The sequence below is a fragment of the Camellia sinensis genome, chromosome 8, assembly GCF_055761805.1.
Source record: "Camellia sinensis isolate YWXY chromosome 8, ASM5576180v1, whole genome shotgun sequence".
NCBI lineage: Eukaryota > Viridiplantae > Streptophyta > Magnoliopsida > Ericales > Theaceae > Camellia > Camellia sinensis.
The window spans coordinates 110,786,577-110,806,564 of NC_138968.1; positions in this window are offsets into that span (position 1 = coordinate 110,786,577).

The window sequence follows — 19,988 nt, forward strand, 5'->3', positions numbered from 1 at the left end:
TGGCAAAATATGCACAAAAGCTTCACAAGACTAAGCCTAAAACATGCTTGAACAAAGGCTAACAACCTAAGGCGCATTGAGGCAATAACAAGGCATTACATGGTAGGTATGCTAAGCATGCATGGTGTACCAAAACCAACAATAAACAGAGGTATATTACAACATATTAAGCATGGAAAGCAGCCAAGACATGGTCAATACACACTTTAACATGATGCTCCCTCAAGAGGCCAAAAACGGTCCATTTCAAGGACAACAAGGAGAGGGGGTGGCCCTCCCCTTTTGGAGACTTCAAGGCACCATCTTCACCACTGAAATCCCTCAAGATTTCAGTGGTGAAGAGGCCCAAACACCAAAGTCTCGAAACTTGCTCAAAATAGCACAAAATGGGGCCTTTCAAGGCCTAGGAGGGGTCAAACACCCTCAAACCACAAAACACTCTTAATAAACAACCAAGAGGGTCTAAAAACAGAACTTTTTTGTATTATATACTAAGCTCAAAAAGGATTTTAAGATAGGTAAAAACAAGACGCAAAAATGGAGAATAATGGGACTAGATTCTCACCCTTGAAGTCCCCTTCACAAATGATGCTCCAATGGCCCTCCTTGGCTTGAATCCAGCTCCAAAACTTCAAAACCAACCCCTTAGAACCTCAGTAGCTAAGTGAAGGTGAAACACTATGTGTTTGTGTGCAATAGTATGACACAAACACACTTTTGCACACACAAGAGGGAAAAAGAGAGAGATAATGTGTATCAAACCCCTAACCCTAGAACTCAAACCCTAACAATGGCTGTCTAAGCTCTCTCAAGTGTCTCAAGTGTCTAACCCTTGCAACAAGAGATAGCCCCTCTCTTTATAGAACTTCTTGTCTTGTAAAGCTTACAAGACAAGCTTCATAAGAGGGAGATCCCTCCATACACGTGTATGGAGGGGAGCAAAAGCAAGACAGCTGTCTTAAAATATCTGCAAAAGCAGATGCACAGTAGTCGGCCGGCCAAAAATGCCATTTTGGCAAAATTGAGTGCTGACTGGCAACAAACAGTGCTGACCGGCAATAAAAAGTGCCGATGGCAGCAAAAACCAGCCGGTGACCTCTAGCCACTGCCGGTGGTGTATAGGGATGCCTCACAAGGCATTCCCTGCCCTTCCAAGGCAAAATGCAAGTGTTTGGTGCAAAACCAGACACTAAACGGTCAAGTTCGGAGATCCTGAGGCAAGACGCGTAGCCGAGACCTCCGGGAACTCCAAACGAACACAAACATGGATGATCACCGAGTGTTCAAACGGTGACGTCCAAGTCTTGAGGATGGTCAAAAATGGGGTGTCTACAGTTGCCCCTCTTTGACAGAACTCGAAATTCATAACAATGACGGGAGTGAATGTCAAATCCCAGAGATGACCCATTTTTGACAAGGCCGAAGACTTAGACAAACCTGCAAGACAAACAAGATATGCGCCCGAAGGCAGGGGCAAAATGCAAGACAATGCACGAAGCCGAGCATAACTTATGATCATGCAAAGAAAGCTGTAATGAAGCATACATGCGACAATTTTAAGCTAGCATACACCAAACTACACTACAATGCAGAAAGGATGTAAGAGAATTTTGCGATTCTCGATACTTCTCACTCGGAGGATACAATACCTGTGCGGCTCGTCTGGTTGCACCAGCCTTAAATGAACCGTACATACGATATCGTGCCTACAAAGAAAACAAACTTAACAGGTACAATATTGTTAGCAACATGCATAACAATGCAAAAATGGATGCAAAATGATATGCAATATATACAAAACAATGTATAAACAAATGCAAATAAAGATGCAATGTAATTGAAACAATGCAAACTATATGCAAGGCAATTGAATCACGATCCAATCACGAGCGGTTCGAAACCACACCTATGTCAAATAGATTGATGGAGGTAACAAGTCTGTCTACCATAGAACGGTCAACTGAACTATGAGCATTGTAGACAGACGCAAGAACAAGTATTGGGTGGAATTGACACAAGTGGGGAAACGACCCGCTGGAAAAAGGACTACGATCCTAATGCCGGATGCAAAAATTACACTACAATGTAATATATGGATATGTTAGGAAGATGGCAATGGATATGGCGCGCGGGCCAAACCAAATCTTGCCTAGGAAAGGCATGTACGCATACAGGCTATGTTTAACATAGAACGGTCCACTGAACTATGCTTCGACACGAGAAGTATGGGCACATACCAGACCAAGCCCAACATGGAAAGGCGCAAGCCATAGATGGGAGGTGATGCAACGAATGCATGTGATCTACGATGCAATGGGTATGGCACGCGGGCCAAACCAAATCTTGCCTAGGAAAGGCATGTACGCATACGAGCCATGTGTAACACAGAAAAGGTGCCGCAACCCTCAAACCAACATACCAGCGTGGAATAGGCGCGGACACATGCAGAACTGTGTATTAATGTGAAAAGTAAGGGTACATACCAGACCAAGCTCAACCTGGAAAGGCGCAAGCCATAGATGGAAGTGATGCAATGAATGCATGCGATCTACAATGCAATGGATATGGCACGCGGGCCAAACCAAGTCTTGCCTAGGAAAGGCATGTACGCATACGAGCCATGTGTAACACAGAAAAGGTGCCGCAACCCTCAAACCAACATACCAGCGTGGAATAGGCGCGGACACATGCAGAACTGTGTTTTAACATGAAAAGTAAGGGCACATACCAAACCAAGCTCAACCTGGAAAGGCGCAAGCCATAGATGGAAGTGATGCAATGAATGCATGCGATCTACAATGCAATATTTACAAATATGCAATGGAATGGATATTTACAAATATGCATGACAATGCAGTATGATGCGATCTACTGGGGAAAATGCAATGGATGCATGCAAGCTACAATGGAAATGCATGACAATGCACTATGATGCAACGGCTATGATCGCAGATTTCCCTATCTTACCAACAGGGCGATATACTAGGTTGGTTCAGTATCCAGAACTGAGGCGCAGACAAGCTGCCTCAATCTATGGGGCTTCCATACAGATTTCAAGCCGAGGATACACCCCTGGGTATTTAAACCAGACTTTAGTCTCGGAACTCCCGAACCTTTGCGTTCTAGGCATAAGCCGTTCGAACTCTAGTTTCCACCGTCCCAGTCGGTCTTCTAGGAACTCACCGCAAACATAGGTAGGTGGTTTTACCAGACCACCGAAAGTCGTTCGGGCACGACAAACACCAAAGGAATTGCACATTTAGAGGATTTAAGGTCTCCTAGACCGGGATGCAAAATGTATGCATGACGATGCATGTTTTTTTTTTTTTTTTTTTTAAATGCAAATGATGCATGAAATGCATGTTGCATGAAATGCGCGAAAACACGCGGCTTAAGATACACGTGAACTACCGAAGGACTTGCACCTTCCGAGGATTTAGGGTCTCCTAGACCGTACGTGTTTAAGGTCTCGCCAGACCGTGCGTGTTTAAGGTCTCGCCAGACCGTGGGTATTACAGGACGGTGTGATGCGCAAAATAGCGCGATGCAATGCACTAACAAGTGTAGAGAGGTGCGCGAAATAGCGCGAATGTAAACTGCACAAAACAGTGCGATGCGCAAGATAGCGCGAATGTAAACTGCACAGAACAGTGCGAGTGAATGCATATTCTATGCAAACGAGGTGCGCATGCTAATGCAAATGAGGCACGCATGCCGATGCAAATGAGGCACACATGCCGATGGAAATGATACAAATGAGACACGCATGCCCCACAGGATGCAAAATAATACAAATGAGGCACGCATGCCTTACAAGATGCAAAATGAAACAAATGAGACACGTATGCCTCATAAAATGCAAAATGAAACAAATGAGACACGTATGCCTCATAAGGTGCAAAATGAAACAAATGAGACACGCATGCCTCATAAGGTGCAAAATGATGCTCAGTGCAACACGTATGCCACACGGAATGTAAAATGATGTTAAGTGTGACACGCATGCCAGACAGAATATGAATGGACTTAAATGCGTAACAACGCACGTGTTTCGAAATGCATGACAATGCATGGTAAGGGAATGCACGACGATGCGAACGACGCGTGAGACGACGTATGCATTGAAGTGCATGACAATGCTATGTAATAAAAATGCAACTACAATGCATGAGAGATGTGCATGACAATGGAAGGGGTGCGTGTTACAACGCATGTAGTATGCATAACAATGCAGCTGTGAGGCGCGTAATAGCGCGATGTAATGCACCGAGATAGTGCGATGAACACGTGCAACACACACGGGGCAACTTTTGGATCTTGACAAAGGCAAAAGGGATACCAAAGGATACAACCTTGCATGAGTTGGAGTGCTACGCACAGAAGACGTGGTCCGAAGTCAAAACGGAGGCCGGTTGAGCATCGGAGATGCACTTTCTTGCACTTTCTTGAGCTATGAAGACCAAAAACCTCTCATATGGCCTAAACAAGGTTGTAGGAACACCACCGGCCGGAAGGGGAGGCCACCGGCTGTCCACCGGCTGCAAAATAACTCCATCGACACAAAATACTGCCGGCCGGCACCAAATATTGCCGACCGGCAAAAAGCTGCTGAGTCGGGGCAGTTTCGACAATTCACCACGGGTGTTTTAAAATAGGGTTCCTAAACCCTATTCCTCACTTCCTTCACCGCCAAAAACCCTCACTCTCTCTCTCTAGAGCGTTTTTCTCTCCTTTTTCGCCCGTTTCTTCGCGTTCTACGCCCGTTTCGTCGTCGGATTCGCGATTTTCTTCGCGTTTCGGACATTTTCAACCGAACAAAACTTTGTTTCGGTGCCTCGTTTGGCGTTCCCGCCTTTTCGGGGTTTGTTCGCCTCGCTTTCCTCTTGATTCCCGTGCCTTTTCACATTCCGGCCTTCCCGGCCATTTTCGACCTTCTCGGGGGTTGACCTTTCGGTTGACTCTTCGTATTCCGGTCCGGTTTTCCTTCCTCCGGCTATTTTCACATTATTCTTGATATGGCGGACGACATTCCACGTGGCGGGACTCCCCCGGACCACGAGATGGATCCCGGGGTCGAGCTCCTACCTTTGAGCGAGCGCCCGTTCGACCCGGCGACCTACCGACCGGCGATCCATGTTCTGCCCCCCGACAGACTCCGCCAGTTCCGGAGCTTCGAGAGGCACGTGCCACCCGAGTTATTGCTGCGCGAGCCTACCTCCCGCCTGTCCTTCGGCGTTTCCGAGGTAACTCTCTTTCTTCTGCTTTACTTTCCGCAATGTAGGATACAAAACTGTCATAGTTAGTTGTACTCTTTAACTGCTTGAATCTGATATGCTATACACCGTAGTTGACTGTAAACATACATACAACTGATATCTGCTTGAGACTGACACATGCACACACACTGCACTAGCCCTGAATCACTCAAACACACGGCGCACACTGTATTTCACTGCAAACACACCGATACCTGCTAGCTGTTCAAATCTGTTAAACTTGGACGCATGCTATACCTGTTCTGAACCACCCAAACATGCTGACGCATCACACGTTGTAGTTCACTGTAAGCACACCGGCACCCGGTATTTGTTCAAATCTGTTAAACTTGCACGCATGCTACATCTGTTCTGAACCACCACACACGCTGACGCATCACATGCTGTAGTTCACTGTAAGCACACCGGCACCCGGTATTCGTTTAAATCTGTTAAACTTGCACGCATGCTATACCTGTTCTGAACCACCCAAACATGCTGACGCATCACACGTTGTAGTTCACTGTAAGCACACCGGCACCCGGTATTTGTTCAAATCTGTTAAACTTGCACGCATGCTACATCTGTTCTGAACCACCAAACACGTTGACGCATCACATGCTGTAGTTCACTGTAAGCACACCGGCACCCGGTATTCGTTTAAATCTGCTAAACTTGCACGCATGCTACATCTGTATGTTTCTTAAAACTGCATTTTGAATGTCGTCTTGCAATTGTTATTTTCTGTTTACAGGAGGATTCCCATACCATCCGCGGGTATGGGAACACTGGCGCTTGGGAGTGGTACGACGAGCTCCCTGACGCGGTCCGTCGCATAGTGGACCGGGCGGGCTTCGGCGCCTTCTGCCGAGGACTCTCCAGGCTTACCACATGCAGACCTCTCCTCGCCGCTCTGGCGGAGAGGTGGTGGGACACCACCGATTCATTTCACTTCTCCACAGCAGGGGACATGACGATGACCCTTTACGATTTCTCGATGCTCACAGGCATCGGGGTAGGGGGTGATCCGATCCCTTTTGATATCGACATGGATGAGTGGACCGCCGCTCAGGTCCATCTGCTAGGTGAGGCGCCACCCCTTGCTCGTCCAGGTTTTGTGCGATACTCCTGGTTCGAGGTACAGTTTAGGGTCCAGCCCACTCTCGTTGATGCAGATCCGATGACCCCGGAGGCCGAGGAGAGGTACGCTCGTGGTTTCCTCATGTTCCTGTTCGGGACGACCATCTTCACCGACCGGGCGAACACCGTGCCTCTCTGCCTTCTCAGCGCACTGGTGGACGTCCGAGACATCCTGCACTATGATTGGGGTGGCGCCGCTCTGGCCACTCTCTATGGATATATGAGCTCAGCTTCCCGCGGCAGCGGCCAGTTGCTCGGAGGCTATTGGCGGGCTTGGGAGGTACACTTCTTCTCCGCTTTTCATTTCTGCCCTATATTTTCTGCACTCTGTACACTGCACACACTGTAGTCTGCTTCATACTTGCTGTATATTGTACACATGGCACACACATACATTCTACTTTACACTGACTGTACACAATACACTGCACAACACACGGCTCTGCCATTTCTGTTTTACTCTATATTCTGCTTTATCTGATAAATGTACTGGTATTTATCTTGCAGTTGTGGGTTTACGCCTATTTCCCTAGGCTTGCTCCTGTACCAGTCACAGAGACTCCTCTGGTCGTCCCCTTCTCACGACGCTTTGACGGGAGATGCACCCGGAGGCCACGAGAGACATTTGGCTTTTTCCGCCGATACTTCGACACCATTACCCCTGCTGAGGTATGTTTTACTTGCAGTTCATTTAAGCTTCGCCTTTCCACTGCATATTTCAAAAACAGTAGATAACAAATTGTCTGTCACTTTCAGATCAATTGGCGGCCGTGGGCTCCGTTGCCGGCGGTGACGCGGGACCGGTTTGCCGGTGCGGAGGAGACCTCGCATTTCCGGATCTTGCTGGAGGGCCCGGTCTGTCGGGCTTGGTACCTGGGTAAGCGTTTCCTACGCCAGACCCTAGGGTTACCTGAGCAGATAGTTCCGGTTCACCCTCCTGCAGACATGAGGGAGACCGAGAGGCTCACGACCGAGCAGATGGATGATTACACTATTGGCTGGAAGGAGGCCCGCTTTAGAGGCGTCGGCGACTATCGAGAGTACGTGCAGACGTACCTGATGCGACCTCTGAGCGGCGGCCATCGAGCAGAGGGATCCAGGCCCGTGGCGCCCGCGGCTGGGGCAGGAGCGGGAGCTTCGAGGAGGGCCCGAGTCCATGGCAGAGGCGGAGCTCAGGGAGGACGGGGGGCTGGCTGGCCCGCCTTGCCTGCTGCACTGACTTTCCGGGGGCAGGGTGGGGCGACCTATCAGATCCCCTTCGCCCCTCCGCCAGCTGATCATGAGTTCATCGATGTCCCCGACTTGCCTCCGGTATGTATTACTGTATTTTGTACAGTCATTTCATTTCAGCTTATTTGATATTCCACAGAATAATAATGCATCTGATACTTTTGCAGGCTTCTTCTGAGTACACCCGTCAGTCATTGGCGATGAATGCCTCTATGATGGAGATGCTTCAGCGGACATTTAACCTCCTAGCCCTCTACAGCATTCCGGTATGTTCTTCTGACACTGGCCTCAAACCATTCATACATTGCTTCACATAATCTGATGCACGGGACGACACCTGATCCACTGATCTCACAGTATCTGATACACTGCATACACTGCATTCTGCACTGTACTCTGCACTGATAAACTGCTCACGGCATTCATACACTGTACTCTGCACTGCATTCTGCATTGATGAACTGTCCACAGTATTCACACACTGTACTGCGTTCTGCACTGATAAACTGCTCATGGCATTCTCACACTGTACTCATACACTGCATTCTGCACTGTTGAACCATTCACAGTATACTGATGCATTTCCCTTTTATGTACTTTTTCAGCCTCCTTTCCAGATTCCTGCTGTAGGAGGCATTCCAGCTGGACCTTTCGTCCCGGCCCGAGGGAAAGATGAGGAGGGTAGAGCATTCCCCCGCACGAAGGCGGGGCGCACTCATGTCGGGAGTAGCTCGCGAGCTCCAGTCCCGGATGATGATGACGACGAGGAGTCAGAGGCGGAGGCAGAGGCGGAGTCAGAGTCATCAGAGGAGGAGACCGGAGGAGGCACTAGCTCTGGCTCTGACGACGATGCTGATGATGCTCCTGGACCCTCGTCCAGGAAGAGAAATAGGACAAACTGATAGCCCCCGGACTGCTTGACACGGATGCGGATTGTTGTTATTTTTCTTTCTTGTACTTTTCTCTTTTGTTGGTAGTTAGATTACCTTGTACTGCCGCAGGCAGATTTTTGTTTCCAACACTTGTACATTTGAAAAGATGATGAAATGAAACAGGCCTTTTATCTGAAAAAGTGTTTACATCCGTATATCTTTACATTTCAAACTTTGCATCACATCACACCATATTACACCTCAATGTAAATGAAATTGATTGGTTGTCTGAAGATTGAACACTTGCACTGTAAGATAACTAAACAGCCAACAGCAAAATAACCCAAGCAACCCACTGCCTGATTCTGGACACACAGCCCTCACTCTGTTGGGGATTAATCTGCATACAGCCCGTAACACAGTATTCGGTTCATTCTGCACACACAGTAAATCCAAAACAAACAGCCCAATCTGACAAGACGGACTACGGAGGTGAGACCAGCTGGAGTTGAAACACAATCGAATATAGAGAATGGCACAACATTCTGAGCATAAACGATTAACTTTCGAAAAGGGGTTTTCTTAACCGGGGTATCGAGCCTACAACTGGACACAGCGGGGAGGCCTCAAACAAAGAGGTGCGCGACCTAAAATACAACGAGACACGCTCGGGAGAGACCTAAAACAAAGGTTGAAATAAATAAAACAAAAGACACGACACACAGACGCGTTGACGACGATAGGGGACCTCAAATCACGAGGAGCCAGTTTCTCTGGGTATTGTTTCCCACCCTTTCTGATCTTGTGATTCTCACATCACTCGACCCTCAGGCTCGGTTTTTCTCTCAAAACCCTTTAGCTCACTTTTTCTCTCAACTTAAACCTCTCTATTCTTTATTCTCTCATTTTTCGTCCCTCCCCGGGGTGGTTAATAAATGAATAGGAAGTTACGGGTTCATGCCCAACGCCGCTAGCTCACAACTATTTCTTCTGGTGGGTAGAGTGCCCTCCTGGCAAGTACATTGACGACGGGGGAAAGACAGAACGCCTAACTCAACTGTGCCCCTAGTTCATCATTTTGACCATTTTTTGTTTTTGCTTTCTACTAAAACAGTTTTGATCAAGATGAGAGTCGGATTACCGTACTCGTTCGATTTTTGATTTGAAAACCATGCGAGTCAAGCTGTAAGCACTGAAAATTTTCCTTTTCGGGTCCAAGAAAATGGTCCAGTTTTGGAAAATGGAATAGTTTTCGAGAAAATAGTCAACCTCAGTAAAAATTTTCAAAAACTATTTTTACAAACGGCTGATGCTCAATGAGCATGGAACTTACTCTTTTGAGATGCGCAACCTCGGATCGGAGGCAATGGAAAATTGCCCCTAGTTTGAAGAACACCGCACGGCAACGGAAAGTTGCCCCTGGTTTGAATGGCGGCTCGCGACGACTGGTGGCAACAGAAAGTTGCCCCTTGTTTGGATGGTGCCGCAGCAATCCGCAGACAGTCTTCATTGATGCTAGTCGAACTCTTGGACACAGAGATGACAAAGACGGTCATAACAAATATATGGACACAATCACCTTGGAAGGTGTTGGCAACTAGACTTTGGGATGAAGTCGAAACCATTGCATGGACTGAGACGCTATGACAGCGTTGGGGGTTGGACTTCAGAATGAAGTTGCCTACGTATCCCAAACATGGGAATCAAGCCTTACGTAGTTCCGGTTAAGGTACACTCGGGTATTTTAACCTTCACTTTTTAGGCTCTAACTTTTGCCAAGGTGCCCGATGCGGGTTTTTGACCTTGCGAGCTTCTTTTCATTTTCTTTTGTTCTTTTCTTTTTCTTTTCTTTTTCTTTTTTCTGTATTTTTTGCTTTTCTTTTTTCTGTATTTTTTGCTTTTCTTTTTTTTATTTTTCTCTTGCTCTAACTTTTGCCTGGGTCGCCCTTCCGGGTTTTCGGCCCAACGAGCCTCTCAAAGGATAAAAGTGTAGCAAGTCCATGCCAAATGGTTTATAAAGTTGAAGCCTCTCTATATCTAAGAGAACGGCTATTGCAATGATTCGCAAAAAAATCCATCCCGGTTGCTCCACGAGCTTCTTCCGGGGAGATCTACTCATTCTGAATCGGCTTTGGTGCCTCTTGCTCGAGGGCTGCTTCGAAACTGGCCATACAGACCTTTCATGGCATTTGTCCGTTGAACTTTCTAAACGGGTTCAAGGTTCGAAACGGACGGGTCGAATCTTGAGGCTGAGAGCGATCCTAGGCTGCGCAATCTCAAGAGCGGTTCCACACAGGTCTTCACAGGGCCGTGTAAAACATTCGTTTTTGAAAGTTTTTAAGAAAGCGACGAATCGTTCGTGCCGAAGATAGTGTGGAACCAATCTGGATCAAGCCAGGGTCCTTCCCAGTACTCACGCTGACAAGCATGATTTCATTCATTAAAAGGCTTAGCATACTTCTCTTTCTCTCAAAATGATCCAAATTTTGCAAAACCCGAGGAATTCCTTCCTCTTCGTTTTTGTTACCGCAGTGTTCGAAAAGTTTTGAAAAACTTTAGGCGAATGCAATGAGTTTGGTGCGCAGGAGAGCAGGCGAGATGTACTGTCAGTCCATTCAAATCCTCCGGCAGTTAACTTATACTGGAAGCAAGCGTGAAAATGAGATAGCCACAGCTGTTTCAATCAGATCTGTTGGTATAACTGGGCCCTTGACAGAAACAGACTCAAAAACAAAAACAGATAATTACAAGACAAAACGGTGTTCGGGACAACAACCCCAAAATCATCCTGTATTCTATACAAAAGGGGACCGACTCGATACAACACGACAGACCCTTAAGCAAAAAGACTGACTCAAAACAAAGAGACAGACTCAAAACAAAAGACTGACTCGATTTCCAGGCCAGAATGTACAACACTCGGTTTCACCGATGCTCAAAAATGCGTGCCAGACGCTACATCCAAAATATGCCGAATGCCGCCCACAGGTGGTCCACTTTCTGACTACATACTCGCAGTATCTGAGCCCTCAAAATCCAACAACTGGGTAGTAACGGACTTGGCTGAGGTGGGCGGGAGGATAACCTTGTTATCAATCAAATCTTGCACCTCATGACGGAGGCGGGAGCAATTGTCGGTTGGATGGCCTGTCTGCTGGTGGTACGCACAGTACTGAGCAGCATCATGCATGACAGGGAGATTCTTTGGGAGTGGCCGAGGCTCCAACGGTTTAAGGTGCCCCTTCTCGGCAAGGATCTGGAGTGCCTTGGACAGAGGCATGTAGAGAGCATGAAAGGCCCTGCGCCCTCGGGGCAGATACTTTGAAGTCTGAGCGCTCTTACTAGCCGCACAAGCGAAAGGATCGGCAGGCGCCACCTTGGCTTTCTGATCTTTCCCGGGTGCAGGGGCGGGAATAGGAGGAACTGTTCTGGCATGACGGGGCCTATCCCGATTTCCTGATTGACTTGAACTACCCTCAGGTGGAGTGGGGAAAGCATTCTCCACGGTTTTTGCCACAACTGCGAATATCTGTTGCTTGTTCATCCCCCCGGCTTTCAAAGCCTCGACTGCCCACAGCAGTTGTTCGATGGGATCGGCGTCTACCTTCGCTTTGTCTTTTCTTCTGGCCTCAGCCTGATCAAGGATTTGGGTTGATGCTGGCATGTCATTGCCGTAGCTGGAGGTCATCTCCGGTTGACTGAGTTCGATCACAATTCGCCCCAACAGCGGGGGCTCCTGGGGTACAAAACTCCCGGCATATGGTGCGGCTGGAGGTGAAGCTGACATTCCGTAGGCGAGATCCGCCACAGACCTCTGGAGATCACCTATCATCCCCATTAGTTCAAAGGTGGTGGGCTCACGAGCCTAATACAACTGGGGGGCCCAGATCGGGTGCACAACAGGCGACCTGGGTGGATGTGGCATATCAATGTTGGTCTCACTTTGCAGAGTAATCCCTTGATCTAACGCAGTCGTCATAACCACGAACTCTTCTGAATTCTGCGTCGTCATAAGTCCTGCCTCGGCAAGGGGGAACACTGGCTATTCTGTATCAACTCTCTGACCCTCTGAACTGAAAGGAAAACAAACAGCATTTCAGCCCCTAACGGATCAAACACAGGCGTAGCCGAACAATTGTATTCCACTACTGATCACTGTTCCCTAGAATTACTGTCCCCAAAACTGAATCCGGATACCCGCAGATAACTGATTCTTAACAACACTGATACTGGTGCCCTCGAATCTAATACTCAATCTTGCGAACTGATATGTACGTTCCTGTAGAGATACACTCTAAAAGCACATAACAAGTAAAGAGAGCCAAAACACCCCTATTTTGGGGTAGGGTTTCCCTGTCCTATTTTGTTAGGAGCTAGGGTTTCACTATGCACGCAGCAGTTTTCAAACAACCTAACATCGAGTAAGTAGCCTATCCTAACTTGGAATGGTCACTATGGATCCGAATATGCACTAGGTCGAATGGTCAAAAAGGGCGCCCCGGTAAAACCGAGGTTTGTGTTCCCATACTGTCAGAGCCCATAGCCGGTCAGCCTTATGGTCATGCCTTGACAAGACAAGCCTCCGGCAAATCGTTCAGGAATGGCAGATGGCAAACACTGTGTTCCTAGGCGCACCAATGCACATGCAATGCAAAGAAACACATAAACGAAATCAAAACGAGATATCACGAGTTCGAGTCAAGCTCTCTAATTTCCCCAGCAGAGTCACCAGAAACTGTAGACGCGCCCGCGGAGGGGGACCTCGCTACTATAGTTCGGACTCTCGATTTGTGTCACGGTTCTTAATCTTGAACCAAAGAGTCCAAATCCGGCAAATCGTTTTGAGAAACAGATTTTTTGAAAAGTAGTGCCAAACATGGACTGCTTTGCCAGATACAGAGTCGCTACCTAAATATTTTTTAAAATGGGGAAATTTAGGAAACCCTGACTCGGTGCCGAAGGCCACATGTCCCTCATCACCGGAGTTGTCTCGGCTCGGGAGCTTGGGTACGATTGGGGAAGGTTAGCTATGAGCACCCCCTTTCGCCCGGTCCGAAGACCGGCCTCTACTAACCGTGATATCCGTTTTTGAAAACGTTATGTGTTCTTATTCCAATTATTAGCTTAGCATTACTATGTTATGCGCGCAGCAAACAAGTATAGACTAGATTGCCTAATTTTGGAAACAAGCATTGCACATCCGTTTGTTTTGAAAAAAACACTTTGGAATTTGCTACTCGTAAGTAGGCTAAAATACGGATTTCAACGAGTTTTCCCAACTCAAACAATCCAACCTTCACCCACAGGCATTCAAGCAGTTTAACACATAAGCATCTAGCCACATGGCAAGCATACTGTCATGGCAACACTCACACGCATGCGGGATGCTAAAGCAAAAATACTTACATCGTACTCCGTGCCAAAACAATAAACTAGTTAGCAAACATGCATGTCCTAGTTCATGTTAAATTGCCTAATGCAACACATACAGGATGCAATTAGATAGGCTCGGCTAACCTAAGCATGGCATATGAAATGCGATCAACTATCACATATTCAATTTTTGAATTGAAGTACAAATGCAGTTAGCGTGATGTACCGAGCCTAATGCATGCAACACAAATGCATGGATGCACGCATGCATAGCATAAGGTATGCTAAATTAAACGTGCCCTAATACTAACCAACAAAGCAGGTAAGTAAAAGGGAAGAAAGAAGTGGGGATTGGAAGACATACACACCACTCACACACACTTATTATAGATTTGCCCTCGTTCGGAGAGACCAAATAAATAATACAAATTAATTAACTACGCAAGCTAATTAAATATTACAAATTGCCTAATCAACTAAGCAAATTAACTTAAGCTAAGAAAACAGGGAATCGCCTCGGGAAATGCACCGTCATGCATAGGCTGCCTCTGTTTTCCTTCCTTCACTCCTCTGGAGGCTGCCAAAACCTCAGGACTGCTTCCTTGGATGCTGGGAGACATCACCGGCTGCATGGAATTGCCACCGGCAGTGGGATGTGGCCACGGGCACAAAATGAAGCTGTCGGCAGAGAAATGATTGCCGGTCGGCACTTTACACTGCCGGTCGGCAGAGTGTTCCTGCAGAATCTGCAAATGACAGCAACAGAGGGCAAGGCAAAGCATGGCAGCACAATTCAAGGCATATATGCACCAATCATGTCCCTTATCATGGTAATGACTCAAAGGGGCACGTGCCTCGATTTTTGGACCACCAATCACGTATTTCCATGCATGACGGCCCGAAGAATCAAGTATGCAACTTTCATGTCAAATGAAATGCAAACCAAAACAAACAAACCAAGGCCCAATTCCTATCATCAAGTCAAGGAATAAGGCATGCATGCAAGATGCAATGCAACCTAGACATACAAGCTAAGGATGCAACATGGCATGGCAAGGCACTTACGCAAGCATACAAGCAAACATGAGGCAATGCTAATGGATGAAAAGGTGGTCCTAAACATGATTTAGGCAGCTCTAATAAGGCCTAAAACAGTGGCTAAAATGACCAAAACAAGGGACCAAAATACACATACACACATGCACATGTTAAGGCCCAAATGCTTAAGCATCAAAGGGCTATTTCTAAGCACATTTGAATGAGGCAATCATGGACAAATAGCATGCATTATAAGCCTTGAAAATATGTAGGACATGATGCCAAATTGACCTACCAATGCAAGCTATACATACAACGAGGCCCAAGGACCTAAAGCATGATCATATGACTCATGAAGCAAATGACCAAATTGGGTCAAAACAGTCCCAAATCATGCAAAAGCAAGCCTCAAGAATCACTTAGATGGCATCTAAGCAACCTAATCCTAGAGGTATACATCATGGCACAAATATGAAGCATGGAGCATCAACTCTTGAAGCAACAAAAGGGCCACGAAATGCAAACATTTAGGCATGCTAAAAGGACTGAAATAACATGTAGGGCGGTTCCAAACTACCGAAATGATGCAAGCAACGCATGCTACACATCCGCATACTTGAGGCCAACAAGCCCGAATACAAAGGAGCTATACTAAGCATGCCAAATCCGACCCAAACAACTATGGACAGACCTAAAACATGGCAAAATATGCACAAAAGCTTCACAAGACTAAGCCTAAAACATGCTTGAACAAAGGCTAACAACCTAAGGCGCATTGAGGCAATAACAAGGCATTACATGGTAGGTATGCTAAGCATGCATGGTGTACCAAAACCAACAATAAACAGAGGTATATTACAACATATTAAGCATGGAAAGTAGCCAAGACATGGTCAATACGCACTTTAACATGATGCTCCCTCAAGAGGCCAAAAACGGTCCATTTCAAGGACAACAAGGAGAGGGGGTGGCCCTCCCCTTTTGGAGACTTCAAGGCACCATCTTCACCACTGAAATCCCTCAAGATTTCAGTGGTGAAGAGGCCCAAACACAAAAGTCTCGAAACTTGCTCAAAATAGCACAAAATGGGGCCTTTCAAGGCCTAGGAGGGGTCAAACACCCTCAAACCACAAAACACTCTTAATAAACAACCAAGAGGGTCTAAAAACAGAACTTTTTTATATTATATACTAAGCTCAAAAACGATTTTAAGATAGGTAAAAACAAGATGCAAAAATGGGAAATAATGGGACTAGATTCTCACCCTTGAAGACCCCTTCACAAATGATGCTCCAATGGCCCTCCTTGGCTTGAATCCAGCTCCAAAACTTCAAAACCAACCCCTTAGAACCTCAGTAGCTAAGTGAAGGTGAAACACTATGTGTTTGTGTGCAATAGTATGACACAAACACACTTTTGCACACACAAGAGGGAAAAAGAGAGAGATAATGTGTATCAAACCCTAACCCTAGAACTCAAACCCTAACAATGGCTGTCTAAGCTCTCTCAAGTGTCTCAAGTGTCTAACCCTTGCAACAAGAGAGAGCCCCTCTCTTTATAGAACTTCTTGTCTTGTAAAGCTTACAAGACAAGCTTCATAAGAGGGAGATCCCTCCATACACGTGTATGGAGGGGAGCAATGTAGTCGGCCGGCCAAAAATGCCATTTTGGCAAAATTGAGTGCCGACCGGCAACAAACAGTGCCGACCGGCAATAAAAAGTGCCGATGGCAGCAAAAACCAGCCGGTGACCTCTAGCCACTGCCGGTGGTGTATGGGGATGCCTCACAAGGCATTCCCTGCCCTTCCAAGGCAAAATGCAAGTGTTTGGTGCAAAACCAGACACTAAACGGTCAAGTTCGGAGATCTTGAGGTAAGGCGCGTAGCCGAGACCTCCGGGAACTCCAAACGAACACAAACATGGATGATCACCGAGTGTTCAAACGATGACGTCCATGTCTTGAGGACGGTCAAAAATGGGGTGTCTACAATAGTAAATTTAAATATAATTAATTGGGCTCTAATGGAAGTAAAATTAGATTAATTAATTATGTGAGATTGTGATTAGTCATGATTAATTTAATTATGTGTTAATCAAGATTTATTAAGAATAAATGTTATTTAATTAAATTAATCTTAACCATAAATTAAATTGTAGAATGATTTAAAGTTTGAGGATATATGTAGGTGTGCGTGCTAAGAAGTGTATGTGTGTACAGAAATTTGTGTGTGCACGTGTGCCTGTGTGGGTCAATGGATGAAGGTGTGTGTATATGTATTAAGTTGAGGGATGCCTTCAATTCCTTTGCTGGAAGAAAGAAGAAAAAGGAGAGAGAGAGAGAGAGAGAGAGAGAGAGAGAGAGAGAGAGAGAGAGAGGTGTGTTGGAAATGCAACTAAAGAACCCAAGTATGAAAGAAGAACAAGAAGACTAAAAGGAAATTACTTCTAATTTTGAATTTGAAGTCTTAGGTAAGAATTCTAAGCCTAAATTTTGTAGATAATCCTGCATACATCATAAATTAAGAAAGTTCCATGAAATTTGTAAGGAAATGGGTTTGAATAAGAAAATAAAGCTAGGTTCATGGTTATGGAAATAAACATGGAAATTGATTATTTTTGGTTTGATGTTGAATATCTTGCATGAATTTGGGTCTCATTTCTACATGTATGTAATTTGGAAGAATTAAAGAATAAATATGGAAATAATTGTAGGAATTCTTTAAATTGAGCTTGGATTTGTGAACCTTGATATATATATATATATATATATATGAGATGTATATTTGCATGCATCATGAGTTTTGAAAGGATTTGAGCCATGCAAGTTATTATACATTTGATTTTGAAGAAAAGTTTGAAAACCATGAGTTCATAAGAATATGAGTTTTGATTTTAATTATTAACCCATGCATGTAATGCAATTTAAGAGTTTTATTTAATTTAAACAAATTTTGGAATATATTAAATTAGTTAGTTTTATTTGAATTACATATATTCAATGTTTGCTAGGAAATTGACAAGAAAATGAAGAATTGGAGCTAAGATCAAGTTTATGAATTTAAATTAGAAATTAATTATTTGGGGTTTAATTTGTAAAGTTATTATTAAATTAAGCTCCATAAATTACATGCAACAAAGATTTATTGAAGATTGATCATGGCTCATAATTATTTTCATGTTTTGATGAAATTTTGCATAAGTTTTGGACATAAAATTGGGTTTTAAAAGCTTAATTTATGTTTTAGAATTTATGAGTTTGAAATTGGGTTTGATATGAAGAAAATGAATTAAATCTAAAATTGGACAAATTAAGAAATAAATTATAATTTGAATTTGACAATTTGATCTTAATTTTTATTTAATATATGTAAATATTTTTCTAAGAGCCTTATAGCTTTAATTTCATATTTTGTAAGAAAAATGAAGAAAAGTTTTGAATCATTATATTCATGAAATTATAGCTTTAACCGTATCAAATTAATGAGGTTTTTGCATTAAAATTTAAAAATTAGTTATGTGTTCATATTTATTAATGATATTACATGTTGAAAAATGCATAAATCTAAGTTTTGAATTGAAACTCGGAAGGTAATCTTCAGTTTTGAAACTCAGAAAATTTACAAGCGGCTTGAGCAACCAATTGGTGGCTCGAGCGAACATTTTGAGCTTCCAATATTTTTACAGGCAGTACAGTCCGCTCGAGCGACCAAGTGGTGGCTTGAGCGGCAAAGCTATTTTCAGCATATTTTGAAAAATCACACTTTGTTTATATTTTCATCTCATCTCCTCCCAAAGCATTCTAGACATTATTTATGACTCAATGAAGATTAATAAGCTAACAATCAACATAAATTAGTTGATTAAAGAATAAGTTATTAACTTAATAGTAAGTAATTAAGAAGCCAAGTAAGAAATTGGTTTATTCATAAAAGAATAATTTAGTAATGAAATAATATGTGAAATGAGAACCCGATTCATTTGACTAAACAAGAATAAGCGTAGTAGACCTTCGAATTATTTAGACAGAAGACAAGAAAAGTCAAATTTCACCAAGGAAATGGATATTGTGTTTCAATATGTATATGTTATGTGTTTGTGGAGGTCATGTGCTATTGTCTGACTGATTTGTCTAATCTGCTTCTGCAGCTATCTATGAGTAATAACTTAGTAAAGCTATGTTTGTTATGAAATACTTTCTGAACAATATGATATGATATGAACTGTTTTTGATTGATATAAAGGCTATTTTGTGTTTCCATGAATAATGATCCATATTTTTGAAATATATTTGTGGTATCCTTAGCAGAGGCCCTCGCCCGGGGGAAATAATATTGTGGCCCAAGCCCTTGCCCGAGAGAAACAATACTGCGGTACAGGCCCTCACCCAAGGGAAACAATATCGTGGCCCACGTATGAGATATGTTACCCGGTACCGGAAGTTCCACTATGAAACTTGATATGCTTGACCAAAGAGATATGTTAATGCTAATGGATGTACCACGTATGATTTGGATATGAATATGAATATGAATCTGTTTTTGAATTTGAATTCTGATTTTTGAATCTGGTATGGACATCATTCATTAAAACCTTTTACTTTGTTATTATTCACTGGGCTCCAACTCACCGTATTACTTATATATGTCAGTGATCAGGCACGTGACCAAGCTTAGAGGCGTCTGCCTGGAATTTGTTTTTGTTAGCCAACCTATGTGCCTCCCTTGGAGGTTCCGGATATGTCAAGTGGTTATGGCTATGTGATTAAAGTTTAAGTTTTATTTTCTTATTTGGTTAAACAAGTCCTTGTTTATTTTGTATATAGAGCTAAATCCTTTTTTGTCTAATTTGCATATATATAATGACGTAATGATGATATGTAAATATGTATATAAAAAGTTTAAAATTTTTCTGTCTCACAAAAGTCTGCACAGCTCAATAGACGTTGTATATTTGTTATTTGCTTCTGCTAGCCCCTAATATTATGTTAATCTGTCCCAGAGGCCTTCGGTAATCCTAGGATTACCGGTCGGTTACGATGCTAAACCTATAGGAGGTTTTGGTCGTGACAGAATATTTGTTA